Below are 23,240 nucleotides of genomic sequence, written 5' to 3'. Positions count from 1 at the left end.
CCGCAGAAATATGCTCTAAAGCCAACCCCATCCAGTGCTCCTCTGTGGGGCCTGGAGGTCCTCTCCTAACAGAGGGCACATCCACATCCCTCACCGCTATCAGCTGCGGGTCCGATTGACACCGAGTAATCCAATAAGTCATCCCACCTGCACAATGGAAGATATGGGGCTGCCTTAAAGAGATATTCAACTATGGACAGAGTAGAAGAGGGGGAAAGGGGTGGATTGATTTCTGGGGCCAAAGTGAAATAAGACCTTGACGAGTGTAATCTCCACAAGCGGTGGTTGGGGTTGGAGCGGTGGTGCTGAGGAGTCACTGACACCCAGAACGGGCTGACCCATTTGTTCCTGATTGTGCTGTTGGCAGCTCTTTGAACATTATTATTCAAAAAAACTATCTGGAAACTGCTGGCTTGCCTCTTGAATTACTTATCGTGGCCAACAATTCTTGCTTACAAAGGGCTTATACTGTAGCCCCCCCACCTGTTTGTGTTCCTTTTTTTGCACTCCTCCAGGTTTTGAAAGTTCACAAATCAGCACTTTACCTCATTTTAAAACAGTCCTGGGACCATTTGCTCTCATTCTCTCATTTACGTCATTTTGCAGATGCTCTTAACCAGAGCGACTTACTGGAGCAATTAGGGGTAAGTGCCTTGCTCAAGGGCACATTGACAGATTTTTCACCTAGTCAGCTAGGGAATTCGACCTACGCTCTAAACTGCTAGGCTACCTGCCACCCGCCCATCATTTTCTCTCAACAAATTATAGATATGACACCAGGAGGGATGTTCCTTCACATCAAATCCGTTGAGCTGCTTTAGTGAGCCAAAAGCCCAAATGTCACCAGACACTGTGTAATATATTCCTCCAAGCTACCTTGTGTCCATCGCTTCACTTGTTTCCTTAAGTCCAGAGATAGATAAGGCCGTAATAGCTCTATCTATAGAGTGGATTTCCAAGCCAACCATTGACTTTGTGAGAGGTCTAAATACGCTAAATCAACGCAGCATGGGGTTATGGCAGAGCCTGAATGCTATTCTCCTCTTTCATATATTTGAGGTTTTTTTTCTGATTATCAGGAGAAAGCAGTGCATTATGCTGTACAATCCAACCCCTTCATTTGGGCTAGGGGTAATTTTAGTCACAAAAAGAATAGCAATCAGTGTAACTACCTACAACAACGTCAAAAAGCTCTGGGGGATTGAAAAAAAAAACAATGTTTATTCCAGTTCCTTTTGAGGACTATTCAAAAGACACTTGATAGTTACTTTTTAAGGTCTTGAAAGCTCCATCTCTCAAGGTCAGATAAATGTCTTCTTGTAAAAGTAATCTCATAAGTAATCCCCCCCTCTCTCTTTTTCCTGGCTGTATTCATAAATAGTTTAGGTAAAGAAAGAAGTTACAGATGTAGGATCTTAATTTGAGCGAATTTCCTACAGCAGGAAAATAATCCTACAGCAATAGGGAATGTGAATTATTATGTGGATTTCCTGGTCTCCTGCAACAGGGTGCTGCAAATGAAGATCCTACATCTGTACCTGTCTTTATCTCTGTCTTCAAGGGTATGCGATGCAAAGATTACAATATGGGCCTTTCTAGATACTATCTCACCCCACTGTCATGCATGAAAACAATATACTTGGTTCTATCCGCCTTTAGCTAACAACACAGGCACATATATCAACAAGCTCTCACAGTGTCACTGCAGAATTAGACATTCATCCAGGTTCTCCAAACGTCAAATTTCAAACAGTTTTTTTTGCTCCTGCTGCTCTGTATCGTTCCATTTCTCCAAACGTCAAATTTAGAAGTTAAGGGTTAAGCTTAAGCACTCGTTACGAATGGTTAAGGGAAGGGTTAAGGCTTGGATAGGGTTAAAACCAAAAGCAGAAAACCAGTATCCACAACTGGAATTGAACACGCAACCTTCTGATCCAGAGTCATGTGATTACACCCATCCACCAGCACCATTCACACAACTCAAACCTACTTGATGGTAAAATGCACTCAATGTTGCCCCTAGTGGCCGGTTTTGAAGGCATTTCTCAACCTCTTCAGGACATGGATAGATCTCCAATTTCAATGTCAATCTCGATTGACCTGGTTGCATATAGACACTTGGTTGAATGGAGACATTATGAAGACTTTAACAATTAAAACAGCTTAGTAACAAGCACTTCTGATCAATTAACCAACATTTCGCAAATGTTTTGGTTTTTTACAACTAATTGACCAACGTCATTTCAATTATTTGAATCCCATTTCCTTTTTTTTCCGTGAATTAGATCCGGCCTGAACTGTGTGATGTAGTAGCGAGTTGTAGTATCCAACAGGCCAATATTCTACATAGTTTAGTGCATAAAACATGGTAATGAACTACAGTGACCATAATCCATTGCTCATCTACTTGTCCTGGCCTGTGTTTCTTTTATGCCTGCTACTGAAGAGAGAAGAATGTAGGATCATGAGGTGATTATAGAGATCAGCTGTTGCTTCGCGAGGTATCTCTATTACATGATCTAAGTGAATGACAGTTGGTATTCATTAGTCCTAAATGTATGCCTTATTTACTTTGAAGAACTATAAAATAGGGATTTTGTCAGAGAGTATAGGTAGGCAGCTCTATAGAGATGAGATGACATGGAATTAAATAATAAAGTCATCCCATAAATCAAATGTAATATACACAACAACTTAAATATTTTATTAAAGTAAAGTAGTGTGAATAAATTATGGTTAATAAATGATAAGCAGTAATGGGCAGTCACTAAGATCATGGGACTTGTATTCAAAGTTGTATTCTGTGTTGTTACAGCATTCAACCCACATAATGCACAATGCATTTAACGTTAAAAAATGAGATTTTAAAAAAAGTATATTTTTTTGATAATCGAACCAAAACCGACCCGAGCTTAAAAAGCACTAATCGTTCAGCACTAGTAACAAGCTGAATAATGTCACTGGCTTGTGCAGATTGAAGAAGGGGAACTAGAGTTGGTTAGAATGAGAGTGACCCATAAAACCAGAAATTGCGTGTCTTATTATCGAGGGATTTGCCAGTTTCTTCATCACATTCTTAATGTCGTGACATGGCAGCTAGCAATGAGCAAATTGTAAGTTCTTTAACATTACTTCTACACAGAATATTTATTCTGACAGAACATAGATAAATCATGACAGTTTACAAACATGAATCTCTACATCTACAAGAGCAGCCCTTTCTAAGTCCACATTGTAACCCTCCATGCAGTTGGAGCAATGTAAATAACGTTAACCATGTAAATTGTCTAATGCATTAGAAAAGACAAATGTTTCTTAATGAAAATTAACAGCTCTCCTATTTGAAGAGTTGAATGGGGGGTTGGGGGGGGGGGGGTCCAGACAAACGATGGAGAGATAAGTGTTGTCTGGAATATTCTGTGTCTTTGGATTGAACAATGGCCTGTCATTTTAAATGGGACTAAAGAGGGATTTTCTGTGGGCCCCTTCCACTTCAGAGAAAATGTCTCTTAAAGCTCATAAAGGGGTTTACTTTTTTTTCCCGCAACTCACCTTATTATGCTAACCCAAGGAAAAGGTGAAGGATTCCTGTCCAATTTCCATAAGGAGGATAGAAGTTGAGGAGGACACATAATAGACAAAGGACACTGAGTTAACTGGAGGATATGAGTCATTTAGAAATGCACAATCCACTCCTTTGTCATCCGTGTGAACATCCACTATACCAAGGTGCAGGTTCAGATTAACGTTAATATAATTTACATAAACAGAACAAAATCAGCTGTGTCCTGCTTATAGACTGTATTTATTATGCACTGGTTATGAATTAACTTTGCACAATACAATTAGCTGTGTCCTGTTCATGTAGTGTTTATGACATTGTGATAAAGGCCTTATGACTATTATAGTAACATGGACTCACGCTATCGTTATGGGATTACCTGGGTATATTTGATTACCTGGGTAAAGTTGTGGTAAACATGCGAAAAACACTCATCTTTATAGGATGTTACAATATGTTTTTATATCCTGATGAACCCTGTGCCATGTAGCTATTATTTAGGTCAACAACCTTGGCTGGAGCAGAGGATTTTCTGCTTGACATTGTGAGCCAAAGAGCAGACTAAAGCTCTTGTGTGCCTCTGTATAAAAAGCCTATGTATAACTGCATGCGTGTATGTATGGAAAAATCAATTACTGAACCGTGAATGTTCATTCATGAATAATCTATAAGTAATGCTTCTATTTATACTGTATGTCCCTGTGTTTATACTGTACGTCCCGTGCTACTACACCTGCATTGCTTGCTGTTTGGGGTTTTAGGCTGGGTTTCTGTACAGCACTTTGTGACATCAGCTAATGTAAGAAGGGCTTTGTAAATACATTTTGATTGATTGATTGACTGTATATGTAGTCATAAGTGAATGGCATTCTTTAGAATGAGCCTTTTACAGCTAAAAAGAAGGAAATATGATTACGATGTGAAACGTATTGAGTAGTTTCTTGCACGAAGAGTTTACTGCAGCTAGTTCACAAACTGTGATATTTTGTATATTTCTGTTATATTATATAGATTAAACTGACATCATTTATTGACATAGAATATCTACCTTTTCCTTTACATGCCTTTGCAACAAAACGATCCATTACGTACAGTAGTAACCTTTATGCATTTCAATTCATGACGAGAAAACACACAGCTCAAACCAATCCACTGCTTTGCCCAGATAAACAATAACAAGGTCACAATGTGGCTTCTAGCAACAATTACTGGAGTTGCAAATGAAGTGTGGCTATTTCATCAGTATTTTCCCAGTAGAGTCAGGTTAAATGCAATGACTATCTATAATTATATCTGCAGGCATTTTTTATGCAGAATTACCATGCTAGGTTTTTGCAGACAGGCAGCCAGACAGACTGGGTGCTTGTGTTGGGAGGCCAGGGCTTAAAAAGCACCTGGAGGACAGCTTAAGCCTGGTGTTATTCCCTGGGACAACTCAAACTCCGCCACTACAATATTGCTGACAGGCAACTATTGAAGAAACATCTTGAGCACATCCAAACCAGACCCATGGGATTCCTTACACCTGACCTCCTTTCACCTGAGGTTTGCATTTTTTTACTAGGATGTCTGCAAGTGTTTTTCATCACGAGTAATTGACATCTTGGCCTTGAAGCGATCTGCCCAAGGGACTTGACACGTGCACGTACACACACCACACACAATATTTTATGGCTTCTGGTTATAATATTTCACCTTTTCAGTGAAGCTTCGCATTTCAATTTGAACCCAGTGAAAGGTATTACCAATATGCTGAGCTTTCACCAGTAAGGAAATACTGTATATACTTTCTGCTCATAAAGTAACATGAAGTGTTAATTTTGCAGAGGCATCATGTTTTCTCTAAATATAGATTTTGGAAATAGAAGGGTTTAATACAAAATAGTTGCAATTATGCAACGTGAGCTTGCAGCACCCCACCAAGCACCAAGACCTGATATAAAAGATATCAATGTTTGCTAAGCGAATTATGCTAATTGTAATGCTTATATTCTGTGTGTGTGTGTGTGTGTGTGTGTGTGTGTGTGACTCAATGACCTGTCTCTTATACACATCTAGATGTGTATAAGAGACAGGTGTGTGTGTGTGTGTGTGTGTGTGTGTGTGTGTGTGTGTGTGTGTGTGCAAGCAGGATTTTGTGTGCTATACTCTGTACTCTGAATAAGCAACCTGACATCAAATTAAAATCATTGAATTGAAAGGCCTGTTCTTCTCAATGTGTCCCTGAGCTCCATACTGCACAAATTAACATAATGCCCAGCATTGCATGCTTGTTTGGTAGTTTCCGCACTAGAGATAATGTGGTGTTAGAGCAGCACAATGAAACTGTGACTGCCATGGAGAGGACACTTTACACACATAGCAGGACACGAGCCGAGACCAAAGTGCCCAAATTAGGAGCGACACTCTCGGCCTCTCACACCATTGTTAGGAGCTCTCCCAAAGTGAAGATTTCATTTTCTCCAACATGAAGAAATCATCCCTCTGAATAGGATTTGGGAACCGGCAGCGACTGTGTGTGTGCCCTCTCTCCCCCAGTGCCAGTGTGGTAACGCAGGGGGAAAAGGTGGCATCATTCTTGGAAGCAGCCCCCTGCCTGGTTACAGTGGTCTCCCACTGTCAGCAACCATGCAGTGCTTTAGCGTAGCTTTTGAAATGTATTTTTGGGCAGTACAATGATAAACAAGATTCCCAGTGTCGCCAGCTCTAGTATAGTGCAATGATGACAAAACGAACAAGGCTCCAGGGACGAGGACCTACTGTAGGGCCAAGAGAAGAGTGCCTCCCATGTCGAGAACAAGAGTTAAAGGTATGTTGTGCTGACAGTGCTGATGCGAATGTAAACTGGTTGGGGATAGAAATTACTAGTGGCCTATATCCACTATCTATTGAATATGCTGCTCCCCACAATTCTTAAATGCTACTGGTGACTGGATCCTACTATACGGAAAATGTTGCTGTCCATGGCGCTGAAACGTTGGTGATGATCTATTCCCCTATTCTATGGAAGATATTGCTGTCTATGGGCCTGAAACACTACTGGTGGCTTGCTCCTACTAGTGCCTTCAGAAAGTATTCACCCCGCTTTACTTATTCCACATTTTGTTGTGTTACAGCCTGAATTCAAAATGGATTAAATATTTATTTTTTCTACACACAATACCCCATAATGACGAAGTGAAAACATGTTTCAGAAATGTTATATATCTAATTTACAAAAGTGGTACTCAGTGATGTGTTGTTTTGGATTTGCATGGATTTGCAAATCCAAACGCTTTGTACTCAGGACAAAAAGTGAATCACTTTGCCACATTTTTTGCAGTATTACTTAACTGCCTTGTTGCAAACAGTTTTTTAATATTTGTATTTTGTACAGGCTTACTTCTTTTCACTCTGTCATTTAGGTTAGTATTGTTGAGTAACTACAATGTTGTTGATCCATCATCAGTTTTCTTATATCACAACCATTAAACTCTGTAATTGTTTTAAAATCAACATTGGCCTCATGGTGAAATCCCTGAGCAGTTTCTTTCCTCTCCTGCAACTGAGTTAGGAAGGACGCCTGCATCTTTGTAGTGACTGAGTGTAATCCAAAGTGTAATTAATATATAATAGTGTAATTAATATCCATGCTCAACCATGCTCAAAGGGATATTCAGAATCTGCTTGTTTTATTTTTACACATCTACCAATCAGTGCCCTTCTTTGCAAGGCCTTCAAAAACTTCCCTGGTCTTTGTGGTTGAATCTGTGCTTGATATTCACTACTCGATTGTGGGACCTTGCAGATAATTGTATGCGTGGGGTACAGAGATAAGGTAGTCCTTCAAAAATCATGTTAACCACTATTATTGAACATGGAATGAGTCCATGCAACTTATTGCAGAATTTGTTAAACACATTTTTACTCCTGAACATATTTAGGCTTGCCATAACCAAGAGGTTGAATACTTATTGACTCAAGACATTTGAGGTTTACATGTTCTACAAGCAAAATTCCACTTTGACATTATGGGGTATTGTGTGTAGATCAGTGACACACAATCTCAATTTAATCAATTTTAAATTCAAGCTGTAACACAACAAAATGTGAAAAAAGTAAAAGTGGTGTGAATACTTTCTGAAGGGCCTGTATATGGAAGATGTTGCTGTTCGTGGTCTTGAAACATCCCTAATGTCCTCTTCCACTAGTTGAGATGTCGCTGTCCATGGTTCTGAAACGTTGATGGTCTGTTCCTACCATACCTGACCATGGAGAGTTCCCCTTTGTTTTTCCAAGTCTACAGGCTAAGCAGACTATGGAGAGAGCCCAGCTCTGGTGTGTGTCTGGTGGGTCGTGTAACTAAAGGCCCTTGCCACTGTTCATCCTCAAGATGAATGATCCAGGGACATGTGATGCTGCTGTTTTCCAGCACACTATGGCCATATGTTACAGGCCTAATGAACCCACTTCAAACCCAGCCTACGCCATGCTGATAATGGAAACATAAAAGTTAATGTAAATTAATCATGGTGGCGGTGGAGGGACTTGTTGTCCCTTGTTGTCCCGAGGGCTGGGCTGCATGGGGAAGAGGGATGATCATCGCTAGCAATGGCATGCAGCTTCACTCTCTCCGTGGGCGTCGTCAACCGAGAACATTCACTTTTGTAACTAACCTCACTCCTCATCTGTCAATAATGTTCTCGACAGCCAGCCCTAGAGAATAGTGTGTTCCATAAGAGAATTGACACTTAGTTGTTCCGAGAGGGTTTGTTTGTGTGAGTTTGCATATGGGCCTTCACCAAATGAGAGAAAAATCAAGGGAGTGCAGACACGACAGAGGAGTGATAAATCTGTGACAATCCAGTTGCTTTTTATAGCCATATAAAGGCGAATGAAATTCAGAAATTTCCCAAAGCGGATCAAAGACGTGGTTGGTTTCCCAACTCTCTCTCTCCCCTGTCTCTCTGTCTGTCTATCTAGCTCGCTCTTCTTCTCTCTCTCTATCTCCCCCTCTCTCCCCATCTCTCTCTGTTTCTCTCTCTCCCTCAGTTCCCGTCCCTCCCTCACTGTTTTTCACACCCCTTCCTTTAAGCAGATTGTGTATCTTAAAGCTCTCCTCCAGGTGTAAACCTGACAGTGCATTTAATAGTGTGTCTTGTGGAGCGCTGGCAAAATGGAGGCCTGTACTTTTGATTTACCCTGCTGCCTGATTTACTGAACCTGGAGCCACACCAATGTGACGTGACTGTCTTTTCAAACACACAACATGGTAATTCATGTAGTAACATGTGAACTCTATTTGCATCCAAACCCTAGAGGCTCGATTCAACCAGATCCGCTTCAGCCAACATCTGCATTGCCGTTGTTTTGGCGGTGTCGGATGTGGAACTGCGTTAGAGCTCTTAAATCCACAAGTGGCTCCCGGCATTATGCCTAAAGGGGACATTGCCATTGGCTGCATGGAGTCACATTAACATACATCCCATGTAGCCTTGTTTGCAAGTTCGAAAAACTGGAATGTGACATGTCATCTACACCTCGATTAGGATAATAGAAATCCTCATTATTATGTTTAATAATTTTCTGAACTTCTAACTTGAGTGGGGCAGGTGTGGTTTTGTGACAATGATCGCAATGCAGTTCCACCTCTGACACTGCCAAAACATCCGCTACGCGGGTTTCTGCTGTTGCCAGTTGATGCTTGATCTGATTTAATCTAGGTCTAAACTGCTTAATAAATTGTGTTCCATTATTTGTTTGACTACTCCAGTGTCTATAGGACTAAAGCCAGTGTCACTAATAATATGTGAAATTACCACAAAGGGAAATATTAGCTCAGACATACATTTATCAAAGAATTCATACCAGTAGCGCCGCCCTCCTAAATTCTTAGATGTATGTGGATAAAAAGCATGAAGACTCAATGTAATCTGGTGAGTTATACTTCTGTTTTAGCCAAGTGATTTGGAAGAACAAGACCTTATGGAAGTAACTTTTATGCATTCGTGGCAAAGACAGATTGCCGACATTTCATTAGCATATTTCCTTACCAAATTATACATTTTTAAAGTGTATGTGTGCGTGCGTCCGTGTGTGCGTGTCAAAACCACTCTCCACTGTGAAGCAGTAGCCTTAATTCTCTTTGATCTCGCTGGTAATGAATTGAGTCACATCGACGGGAATTTTGATTGGCCTCTTTGATTAGCCAAACACTATCCGGAGCCTGGGTAGTCTTCCTGCTTCCAGCCAGGACTGATAGATACACTGAGACTTCTCAGCCCAAGAGAAAGTCTGACGAAAGTTTCCTCAACAACTCCACAAAACTCAGAGTTAAGTCTACAGATTCTGTCTCTGCTCCTCTGTCTGCAGGGAAGGGGCTGCACATGTCCTGCTCGCAGCTGTAAAGCATTCCAAAGTTTAATGAAGACCAAGATCCGGCACCTCTCCGTTTGGGATTGTTTCATTGCGGAACCTATTTGCCCCCCCCCCCTAGCCTGATATTCTAAGAGTTTATTCGGGTTGGACCAGGCTTATGGTTTGCGCAACATGGCAACCTATGTTTGAGACCAACGTGTGGCCATGGCCGTGTGGGAAGTGCACCTGTATCTCTCACAGAACTAGAATAAGATTCACTTTCTATGACCTCTCTCTCCCTCTCTCTGCTCTGATAGACTTGCGCCTGCAACTCTCCTCTCTCCAGTGTTGCACTTCATCATTTATTTCCTGATAGAATCAAAGACACACAAAGGGCTCTGGAGGAGCTGCAGCACCCCTGATACATTTGCCAAAGTTATAGAATTGCTGCTGTCTGTTCAGAAATAAATGAAATAAATCAGAATAGCCTACTACACCGTGAGAAGGCCTATAATTTAGCCACAGAGGATTAATAGCTTTTTTTGTTTTAATTGCTGTGGATTGTGTGTAGCCCAATAACAAGGCATAGCCTACGGTCAGGAACGCGAGGCAAATCTGTCAGTGAACAAACAGCATGCAGACAAAACAGGCCTTTCCCAATATTTAAAATAATATCACGGGAAAACACAGGTTGGTAAACAAATGGCTCCTGCTGAAAAGAGACAACTCAAATTAGTCTGCTGTAGGCAAATATTATTTTACCAAGTAAAACAAGAGAGAAATATAGGCTTTTAGCACGAACACATCGGACATCACTGGTGAGTGAGCTGCTCATCATTGGGTGAGTCAGTGAAACTGGAAATCATTTTTAAGACAATTATTTTCTCCTCACTTTGTAGCCTAGAATATGTGTCTCCACACACCTAGTCCTAGGCGACTGATGGATTCAAGACAAGGTCGTTATTATTGATCTCAGACTCTCAGTTTGTCAGTGTCAATGTAGCCTGTCATTTCGATAATTTGTGCAGTGTTAAAGATTCAGCCAAAGTCTCCAGTCATGTAGAATGACTCAGAATTGCGTGAAGTGGGTTTATAAAAGGCCACATTTTCCCACACCCTAGGCTACTACAGATGTTCCCCATGTGAGTGCCTCTACTCTACTGCTCTATTCCACTACGCAAACGTGATGATACGCACGCAATGCTTAATTATAAAGGTGCTTTTTCTTCTCATGCGTTCCGGTTCCTCTGAGTTACCCAGGTCAGCCCCCTCTCCCGCTCACTTTTTGTCCCGGCACCTCCCGATTTACAAATTAAGCACTGACGAAAACCTTACATTCCATTTCATCCACCCTCTTCAAACCTTCTATCAATCCCTTTCCATGCTTTTTCCATATTTGCTTTTCCAAATGTTTTATGAATCGTTGATTTCAGAGCAGTTCTCCTCCTCTGTCACATTGTTGCCTTGCATCAAAGAGACTTTGTGTGGCCCATACAAAACTGCTAAATGGTAGATGAAAAACTAAATGACTTGAAGGGATCCTAACTTCCCATCAATTAGATTTTTTGTGTGTGTGTGTGTCATATAGAAAGAAATATAAGAAATCAAGTTTTGGAGAGGAGGAATATCCCAAAGGAGTGAAAACATCAAAGTCATGGAAAGAGGAAGAGACTTCGTATTTCCATTACTTTGATGTTATATCACATATTCCTGATATATTATGACACGGTAAAAAAAAAAATTTGAAAGATGGATGGGAAGTTGGGAACCTTTCAAGTAATTTTTTTTTTAATGTAACATTTTCCTAACATTTTGCAGGTGTGTATGGGCCACACAAAGTCTCTTCCTCTACTCCAGGGCGTTCTGTAATTTCAGGACTAAACAAGCACAGAGCAGTTTCACTGACTTAAAGCAATCAGGATTCGAGCTATAGCTCCTTCACCGCCCTCATCTCCTTCCAAACATATCAAAGGAAAGGGTACGGTTTGTGTTTTCAGCTTTAATTATGTATCCCATTTAAAAGGGATTGTTTTCATTACCATCTCCTTCATTTGGAATTTGACCTCCCTGGGTGGAATGTACAGTATTTATTATGTGCTTTCACTCATTCACTTTCCTGAAGGATTTCTCTGAATTGGTATTACGCACACCGTACACATTGCATTGTGTCCTTTCCATTCCAATGTACTGTAGATTCTTGGATGCAGTCATTGCATGTGTAGATTTGTCTCCCATGAAATCATTAGACACATCAACGGGACTGTATTTGATGTATTGTTAAGTGTTTATGTTTTTTTCACATTGGGAAACTCAATGGGATTTGTCTATAAGCTTGGTTCAAAGTGAGGTAGGTATACTGCATCTCATGTCAGTCGAATAGTGGAGGTTCTCGATCTGCTCTCTCTTTCACTTAGGTTCTCATGCAGGGATAATGTCAATCTCACCCTACCTCTACCACCCCCACACTCCTTCCAACCATTCCACACATACAGTAGGCTATATTGTAGAATGGCCACACACAGACAGGGAGACCTACATAGTTACAAAGTATTATATTTAAGGACATTGTGTATCCAATTCCAATTTCCAATACCAAACTACAAATAGTAATTAGATGAAATTGTTACACTGGCTTTATGTAAACATCTCCCATTCCCAGCCTTGGGCACAGCATACAGGAGCTGGCCTAAAGTGATGAAGTGATCAGAAGGTACTGTAGTAGCCATGCATAGAGCCAAGTCTTTGCATCAGCATCCCCCTGCATTTTCACAAGTAAAAAATGTTGTACAATATACCTGCTGCTGTATTTATGCATCTCATTCCAATAAAAAATGCATTTTGAGGACATCTTTGACATTGTTATGTGTAGGGCATGTATCCATTTAAAAAGTTGCATGATGCATATCAACAGCCAGCATGACATTGAGAAAAGGTTTTTGGCTTGATCAAGGGCCTTGTCTCTCGGGAGACTGAGTAGAGAGGGGGAGGAGAGGGGGGAGGAGAGGGGGGTGGAGGGGGATTGAAATGCATTTAATTAAGCATTGAATTGTGTGTGTCGGCATGGGCTTGTATATTTAGCATTCATCAACGGAAGTGTTATTTTTATACAAAAGCAGTATTAATCCACCTTCGGTTTGGAACGGTTCTATCAAGATTTGACGCATAAGGACTTCCCATGCTAGCCCACCGTCTAATTACCCTCTTCACTGCATTACACTTACATTTCTCATCTCCGGGCTCGCTCTAATGGTGTCAACGTTTCTCACATTAGTTATTTTTTTTGAGTTGCCTTTTAAAAATATCCCCCCCCCCCCTCTCTCCATAGTTGAGGATTTTTTTTCAGCAAGTTCAAAGTGAGACGAGATAACACTGCCCCCTAGAGAAGGAAGATGGAAGGATCTCTAAGGGTCGATAGGGAGTTGGTTATATAAGGAAGCAGGAGAAATCACGGCACTGAACTTGGGACAAAGAACGACTTTGCCTTGCTACTGCTACTGCACATGAATAACTGTCTCCATGTGTAAGGTATTGGACTACACTCTGTTCTGAACATAGTCAGGCACCTATCATTGATATTCAGTATGGATATGGAGTTACTTCCAGATATACACTGAGTGTACAAAACATTAAGAACTGTTACCATGACAGACTGAACAGGTAAATCCAGGTGACAGCTATGATCCTTGTTGATGTCACTTGTTAAGTCCACTTAAAACAGTGTAGATGAAGGGGAAGAGACAGGGTAAGAATGTTTTTTAAGCTTTGAGACAATTGGAACATGGATTGTGTATGTGTGCCATTCAGAGGGCGAATGGGCAAGGCAAAATATTTAAGTGCCTTTGAACAGCGTATGGTAGTAGGAGCCCGGCGCACCGGTTTGTGTCAAGAACTGCAACGCTGCTGGGTTTTTCACGTTTCCAACAGTTTCCCATGTGTATCAAGAATTGTCCACCCTCCAAAGGACATCCAGCTAACTTGACACAACTATTGGAAGCATTGGAGTCAACATGGGCCAGCATGCTACTCGATATTAGGAAGGTATTCTAGTGTTTTGTACACTCAATGTATTTAGGTATGTATTCCACAGCACTTAACAGCCCCACACCTTCCTGAGAATGACCCTACCCTCCCAGACATATCATATTAACATATTCTCCACTGAAACCTGCTGGACCATTACACCTTCACCGCAATTAAGTCAGAATTGGCCACTTTAATTTCCCATGCAACATACCCCTGTACAGTAGCTGTTGCTGCATTGCTATGAATTTGAAGTATGAGAGGGTTAACAGTAACCCAAATTAGGGTCTCTTACTAGACAAAATACACTTACAGACAGTTTATTTGGTACACTACCCCGTTCACAAAAAGGGATCGCTCCTAAATACAGTCACGTGGCCGTCGTTTGTTATATAAATCAAGCAGACAGGCATCGAGGCATTCGGTTACTGTTCAATTGAAAGTTAGAATGGGCAAACGAGTGACCTAAGCAACTTTGAGTGTGGTATGATCATCGTTACCAGGCACGCCAGATCCAGTATCTCAGAAACAGCCGCCCTACTGGGCTTTTCACGCACAATAGTGTCTCAAGTTTCCCAAGAACAGAGCGACAAAACAAAAAAACATCCAATCAGTGGCAGTCCTGTGGGCGAAAACAGCTCATTGATGAGAGGTCGAAGGAGAATGGCAAGAATCGTGCAAGCTAATAGGTGTGCCACAAACAGACAAATAACGCAATACAACAGTGGTCTGCAGAGCAGCATCTCAGAATGCTGTCACGGATGGACTAGTACAGCAGACGACCACACCGGGTTCCATCCTATCAGCTAAAAACAAGAAGAAGTGGCTCCAGTGGGCATGCGATCACCAACCCTGCACAATTGAGGAGTGGAAAATCATTGCATGGTTCGACAAATCCCGGTTCCTGTTGCGTCATACTGATGGCAAAGTCAGGATTTAGCGTAAGCAGCATGAGTCCATGGACCCATCCTGCCTGGTGTCAACGGCACAGAATGGTGGTGTAATCTGCAGCACTTGGGTGATGCCATCACGTCAGCATGGACCATCATCCCTGGAACATTTCCGACTTGTAGAGTTCATGCCCAGAAGAATTCAGGCTGTTCTAGAGGCAAAGGGGGCCAAAGGGCGGTACTATACCGAATAAAAGTATAACCATTTCAAAGATTTTACTGAGTTACAGTTCATATAAGGAAATCAGTCAATTTAAATAAATTCATTAGGCCCTAACCTCTGGATTTCACATGACTGGGCAGGGGTGCAGCCATGTGTGGGCCTGGGAGGGCATAGGCCAACCCACTTGGCAGAAAGGTCCACCCACTGGGGAGCCAGGCCCAGCCAATCAGACTGAGGGCTGACGTGGTTACATGTGGTCTGCGATTGTGAGGCCGGTTTGACGTACTGCCAAATTCTCTCAAATGACATTGGAGGCAGTTTAGATAAATTAACATTCAATTCTCTGGCAATTGCTCTGGTGGACATTCCTTCTGTCAGCATGCCAATTGCATGCTCCCTCAAAACTTGAGACCTATGTGGCAATGTGTTATGTGACAAAACTGCACATTTTAAAGTGTCCTTTTATTGTCCCCAGTACAAGGTGCATCTGTGAAATGATCATGCTGTTTAATCAGCTTCTTAAAAAGGCACACCTGGCAGGTGGATGGATTATCTTAGCAAAGGAGAAATTCTCACTAACAGAGATATTAACAAATGTGTGCACATTTGAGAGAAATGAGCTTTATGTGCGTATATTGGAACATTTCTGGGTTCTTTTATTTCAGCTTATGAAACATGGGACCAACACTTTACATGTTGTGTTTATATTCTTGTCCAGTCTAGATGGGTGTACCTAGTAAACTGGCCGGTGAGTGTATACTGCAAAGTAAACTGTTCTCTTTCTTAAGTGTTTGACTGGGAGATTAGGATGCCACAGGGTCACCACTACACTGGCTAATTAGAGCAACACTAAAACAGCTTCAGCACGGTAGCCATCTTAAACTACTGGAACTAGCGAATTCTTCTGAGCAATGTGTACCACTCTGGAGTAAGCAAGTGGAACGTCTGGTGATCGGCAAGGATTACTCAGAATCTGCACTTGAACTTGGTCTGTGTCATCTTGGTTTTAGGTTAAATCATGAAAAGTGTTTTATTTGAGAACAGAGTTAATATGAAAGCGAGCGACTAATTATAAAGCAGCAATTCTAGCTGGGCTTGGCGCGGGCACTGTGAACATGTCAGTGTGCCAGTCCCAACTCCTGCCTGCTGGATAGCAACTAGAGGAGAGAGCCAAGCCTCTGGTCACTTTAGTCCTTGTGTTAGAGCCAAAATTATGTAACAAATTATAGCTAAAGGGACAGACAGCGCATGGATAGAGGGGGAGAATTGCTCCCCACCGTGGCCATAATTTGTCTCCCTTAGCCTCCTCATATTTCTCTCTATCTTAGAGAACTGACTGGGAAAGAAGATAGAAAGTTAGTTTGACTTTCTGTACTGTGCCTCAACTCATTTGTGGGCTGTGCTCAGGTGTTTCTTCAGGGGAGATGAAAGGCTTAATTAATGTGCTTTGCAGTGGAGGAGCTGAAGCAGGAGAGAGAGAGAGACTCGTAGGTGGAGAGGGAGGAGATGGAGGAGAGGGAGGAGAGGGAGGAGAGGGAGGAGAGGGAGCCTTTGGGGAGGGAGACTGGGAAAATTAGTGTGGAAGACACTTGTCTGTTTGTCACCAGCCACACCACCATCATCAGAGAGGGAGTTATTCCACCCCATTATGACATGATAATGACACCGTGAGCACAAATCAGGGTGGATTTGTACATCAGTCTGACAGACTCTGGCATGAAAGCTGTGAGAAAAAGCATGTATTTGGTCAAGAGGAATTATATAATTATAATCAGCAAGTTCAAAGTTAATTATATAATGGGATGCAGAATTTATGGAATTACTTAAATTTGCCTGGGGTTCAACTTTTGGTCAGGGTTATTCACATAACCTTTGCTATTATGGGCTCTTTTTGTTCTAAAGTAGTTGATTTGTAGCTTTTAAGTACACGCCACACAAGGTTGCTGCGAAGTCAGTACAAACTGTATTTAGCTCCTGTCCATCGATTGAATAAAAGAGTTTGAAAACGAAACGGTAGCCAAACTTGACAGAATGTTAAATTGACACAAAAAGACAGTATCATGTCTTTTGCAAGAAAAGCATAGACATCAATTCCAAATGTCCAATCCCTCTAAAAAGCTACTATATAGTTTAGCATGTTTAGTTTCAGTTTGTGAAAAAAGTCAGTTCTGCCTGCCTGCCTTTGATCACAATCTGTCAGTGGTGAGAAAATAAATGAGCACGAAGTGCGTCGTTCTCTCACTCTGAAAGGAAGTGACCTCTTTGTGATGAGAAAGACTTGATGGCCACAAAGAAAAATTTACATTTTTCTCTTGCAATAACAAGTTAAGATATCAAACACCAATGTCTCATTTAAGGGTAAGTAATAATAGCAACAACAAAAAACAACAACACAAACATTTTTAGGAAAAGGATTCTTCACTGCATCAATTTGAGCCACAGGGGAATTAATTAATTAATTATTGTTATCTTTTCCTACACGGCTGGTTGATGTGTGTCTGGAGAGAGAGTTGGAGAGAGCGAGCAGGCATGCGAGAGCAAGAGACAGAGAGAGAGAGAATTTTGCCTTTTGGCTTTCTTTAATGATATATCCAACAATTAATTAAAACCTCACCACCACCAGTGGAGGTCCCTTGACCTCTTTGGTACTGGGAGTTTGCAGAGCCCCCTCCATCTAAAACCCACAATACTCTCCGCCCCACATACCCCCTGCCACTGATGTGCCTTCACTCCTGTTAGGCCTCTAATGTTCTTCAACTTAATGCAGAGGTTGTAGAGGGCTTTACCTCCCACTCCCTCAAACTCCCCCAAGTCCAACAAGTCCTCCATGCCCCCTTGCCAGTCCCCAGTCTCTGCCGTCACCTGCAGTGGCGCAAACATTGGTGGTCCCTCCCTCTTTATCCGCTCAAACACCCCCCTTACCGGCTCAGACTGTGCCTCCTGGACCTCCCCCAGTGATCTCTCCAGCAGACTAAGAGATGTTAGTCCTGTTTGTTGTGCCAGGACTTCCAGGGTTTTGCACCCCTCCTCCCCCAGCAGCCTCAGGTCACCCAGCATTAGTAAACCCACTGCCATAAGTCGCTTCTGCAGGGTGGGCGATTTAACCAATTTCAAAAGGATAGCTCCACACCCCCTTCTCGCGTGGGCCTTAGCAGCTGCCAGGCCCTCAGCACCACAGAGTAAACATCAGAGAGACCTGCTGTACTCAGCCTCTCTAGCCTCATGAGGAACAGCTGCCGGTCCAACCCTAATCCGCCAGCTCTCCTCAGCAGCGTGCATGCTGGTTCCCTCCAGCCGGTTCCCTCCAGCCGACATCAATATGGTACAGCAGTCTCTGCGCCACCTTTAGCTGGAATGCAGCCAACTTGCTCTCCAGTTCCACCAGGCCCTGTCCTCCTTCGTGGATGGACATGTTCAACATTACCACCCACAGCCAGAGATGACCCAACCAGAAAAAACCCACCAGCTTGCATTGCAAGTCTGCGAGCAAACTGGTGGTGGGGTTGAGGACAGCCAGTTTATGCCACAGGGAGGATGCCGCCAGGTTGTTGATTATCAGCACCCTCACTCTATATGACACTTGGGACAGGAGCTACCTCCACCTGGCCAGTCTTGACACCATTGCCTGTGACAGCCCCACCCAATTCTTCTTGACCCATCTCTCCGAGCCCAGGAGCCCATCCCTGACCATCACAGAAACGTCATCTGCATACGCTGACACTTTATGCCTGTCAACACACCCATGCCTGTCCAGCACAATCTCTGCAGTCTACTGCGTAGGAGGCCCAAAAAATGCTCAATGGCTGGTGTATATAACGGCCCCGATAGAGGGCATCCTTGTCTAATGCCCCGCCTCACCCAGACTGGCCTACTGAGCCCCCCTCCCACCTTGACCATACATGAAGCTCCAGCATACAACATCTTCACCCAAACCCAGACACAGACAGCACATTGAAGAGATGCTCATGGTCCACTCTATCAAAAGCCTTAGAAACTCTTGACACGTCCAACGTGTCCCTGGTTAAGAACAAGTTGTCCGTGATCGAGGGTCCCAGTACACAATATGTCTGGTCCTTGTGTACTATAGAGTCCAGATGGGACTTCAGTCTGTTAGCGAGGACCTTGGCAAATATCTTGTAGTCTGCACAAAGCAATGCCACAGGCATCCATTTCTTAAGTTCACACAAGCCCCCTTTTTTGAGCAGGAAAGTCAGAGCCGGCCGACGGCAGCTCATCGGCAACTCTCCTACCCTGACGCACTCACGCAACACACAAAATAAGTCCAATTATTCCCCAGAATGTTTATAAAATTCCATTGGGAGTCCATCGACTCCCGCTGCACAGCCAGGGGACATCTGGGTTATGGCCTCTACCAGTTCATGGGACAACAGGGGAATGTCCATTTCATCCCTCTGTGCCAGAGAGAGCTTAGGGAGTTCTGCAAATGAAGCCTGAGCACACATAGGATCACACAGTTTGGCCCTGTACAACTCAATGTAAAACTCCACAGTCTGCACCCGCATCTCCACCACCACAGAGGTCACCGGCCCATCCGACAGCCGCAGACAATGCATACCCTTGGCTTCACCGCTCTGTCTTTCCAAACCAACGAAGAAGGAGCTGGGAGCATCCATCTCATTGAGTATGGAGAACCTAGCTCTTACAAGTGCTCCCTTAGCTTTAATCTGGGGGAAAAAACTGCCCAGGTCCCTAAGTAATTCAGCTAAATTAGCCTGGAGGCCTACATTGCCTTGCCCCACCAGCTCTACCTCCACTTCACTGATACTGCCCTTGAGTTCCCCCAATACTCTCCTAGCCTCTGAGGATGAGAGAGCTGTATACTGTTGACAGAAAAGCAGAATTTTGACTTTTCCCACATCCCACCATTGACTTAGAGACCCATACTCCTCTCTTCGCTGCCCCCACATTTCCCAAAAAGTCTGGAAACCTGAGCAAAAAGTGGCATCTTGTAAGAGCTTTACATAAAACTTCAAAAAGGATGCCTGCCGAGGCCCTGGTGAAATAGACAGCCGAGCCATGGTTATGTGGTGATCCAAAAACTCACCGGGAGAATGGTAGCACCCAACAGCCTATTGCTCTGATTTTTGGACATGTAAAACCGATCTTGTTGGGCTGCACTCACCCTATGTCAGATCTCCCCAAGGAGATGTGGGTGTGGAGTCAGGCGCAGGAGAAACAAGTTCCCGAAGGAAAAGGGCGTTTTATTAAACAAGCTCAAAATAACAGGACACCGGACTACAACAGTAGCCACAAAACCCCACTCAGACACAGTCCAGGGAAAAACCACCTGTTAAAAATAAACTAAAGAAAACGCAACCCAAAACTAACTGACAGTCAAACGAAAACAATCCCGCACAAAAACCCAAAGGAAATGTCGAGATAAATACACCCCCTAATTAACCAAAATGAAACCAGGTGAAACACAAAACAGACATCCCCAATCCAATGGCCAGCCGGAGTGTGCCAATCAGGACCTGGAGATGACTCTTCGGTGCCTCGTCTCAGCCAACCCCACCACCTGGAGCCAGCAACTCGTGGGGGTGGAGTACGCCCGGAGCACTCTTCCCTGCTTAGCCACTGGGCTCTTGTCCTTCAAGTGCTCTGTGGGTTATCAACCTCTGCTCTTCCCGGAGCAAGAGGAAGAGGTCAACATACCCTCTGCACAGATGTTCATCCACTGCTGTCGGGGTACCTGGAAGAGAGCTCGGTCCACACTTCTCAAGACCACCTCCAGGTATCGTCGACAGGCGGACCGCCACCGGACCTCGGCTCCCTGCTATCATCTTGGGCAGAGGGTATGGCTGTCCACTCGGGACCTGCCCCTGCGGGTAGAGTCCCGCAAACTTTCCAGACGTTATATTGGCCCTTTCCCCATCTCCAAGATTCTTAGCCCCTCTGCTGTTCATCTTCTGTTGCCCCGTATCCCCAGTATACATCCCACTTTTCATGTGTCTAGGATTAAACCTAAGTCTCACAGCCCCTTGTCTCCTGCACCAACACGTCCCTTACAAATATTCCATTAGCAATCAGGCTATCCACCAAATGTACTATTTTCATGAACACAACCACAGCTTTGTTCATTCTGGACTGCGGAATGTATAAATTCATCCCCTACCTGTTCGCCGACCGCCGTAACGACCGTGTCACCTCCACGCTAGGCTGCGAAGCACACCACACGCTCAAACCCCAGGAAACTAAAACTCTGTGCTTTTCCTCCCTAACTTTGAAAAAAACTGTGGGTACCGCTAAACTAACAGTGCGTTAATCCTCCACCATAGAAAATAAAAATGTAAAGAAAAGACCAAGGACAGAATCCAGAAAATAAATAAGGACAGAGCCCTCCACATGGCCTCTTAACTACAAAGCACTCCCAGCAATCATCGTCGGGCCAGTGTGAAGGACCATCCATGACCATTGGTCAGAGAGGAGAAGGTGGGCAGACTCAGGATAGAGATAACAGATAACAAACACCGGGGCAGAGCCAATCACAGTGGCACATAGCGGTGTAGCTATGGAGGGAATGAGAGGGAGTAAGTGAAGGATATTCGTAAGTAGCAGGTCGGATGGAACAGGATCGCTCCTGTGTTTCATAATTTCGATTCAATTTGCACGAGGCTAAATGTATCTCACCGGAGAAAGCATCCGAGCGAGCGAAACAGCACCCCTCTGTCTCGGTACGCAAATCAAATCAAATCAAAGTGTATTTGTCATGTGCGCCGAATACAACAGGTGTAGACCTTACAGTGAAATGCTTACTTACAGGCTCTAACCAATAGTGTAAAAAAAAGGTGTGTGTGTGTGTGGGTAAGTAAGTAAAGAAATAAAACAACAGTAAAAAGAAATTTGAAAATAACAGTAGCAAGGCTATATACAGACACCGGTTAGTCAGGCTTATTGAGGTAGTATGTACTGTCACGTTCGTCGTTACGTGAAAGAGAGGAGGACCAAGGCGCAGCGTGATAACAATACATTCTTCTTTAATGAAGACGAAAATGAAATGAACACTATACAAACTAATCAAAACAACAAACAGACGAACGTGAAGCTATACAAACAATAATTGCAGACACTGGCAACTTACACAAAGACAATCACCCACAACCTACCTAATGACTATGGCTGCCTAAATATGGCTCCCAATCAGAGACAACGATAGACAGCTGTCTCTAATTGAGAACCAATCTAGGCAACCATAGACTTACATAAACACCTACAATGAACACAACCCCATGAACTCTACACACACCCCCTAGACAATACAAACACCCTAGACGAGACAAAAACACACAAACATCCCCCATGTCACACCCTGACCTAACTAAAATAATAAAGAAAACAAAGATAACTAAGGCCAGGGCGTGACATGTACATGTAGGTATGGTTAAAGTGACTATGCATATATGATAAACAGTAGCGTTAAAAGAGGGGTTGGCGGGTGGTGGGACACAATGCAGATATGTATAGTTTAAGTGACTATGCATATATGCTAAACAGAGAGTAGCAGCAGCGTAAAAGAGGGGTTGGGGGAGCACACAATGCAAATAGTCCGGGTAACCATTTGGTTACCTGTTCAGAAGTCTTATGGCTTGGGAGTAAAAACTGTTGAGAAGCCTTTTTGTCCTAGACTTGGCACCGCTTGCCATGCGGTAGTAGAGAGAACAGTCTATGACTGGAGTGGCTGGGGTCTTTGACATTTTTTAGGGCCTTCCTCTGACACTGCCTGGTGTAGAGGTCCTGGATGGCAGACAGCTTAGCCCCAGTGATGTACTGGGCAGTACGCACTACCCTGTGAAGTGCCTTGCGGTCGGAGGCCGAACCTTTTGAGGATCTCAGGACCCATGCCAAATCTTTTTAGTTTCCTGAGGGGGAATAGGCTTTGTCGTGCCCTCTTCACGACTGTCTTGGTGCGTTTGGACCCTTCTAGTTTGTTGTTGATGTGGACACCAAGGAACTTGAAGCTCTCAACCTGCTCCACTACAGCCAATGAGAATGGGGGCGTGCTCGGTGCTCCTTTTCCTGTAGTCCACAATCATCTCCTTAGRCTTTGTTAGGTTGAGGGATAGGTTGTTATTCTGGCACCACCCGGCCAGGTCTCTGACCTCCACCCTATAGGCAGTCTCGTCGTTGTCTGTGATCAGGCCTACCACTGTTGTGTCGTCTGCTAACTTAATGATGGTGTTGGAGTTGT

Source organism: Salvelinus sp. IW2-2015, linkage group LG20 (genome assembly GCF_002910315.2).
Source record: "Salvelinus sp. IW2-2015 linkage group LG20, ASM291031v2, whole genome shotgun sequence".
Lineage (NCBI taxonomy): Eukaryota > Metazoa > Chordata > Actinopteri > Salmoniformes > Salmonidae > Salvelinus > Salvelinus sp. IW2-2015.
Note: the sequence above shows the minus strand (reverse complement) of the source record.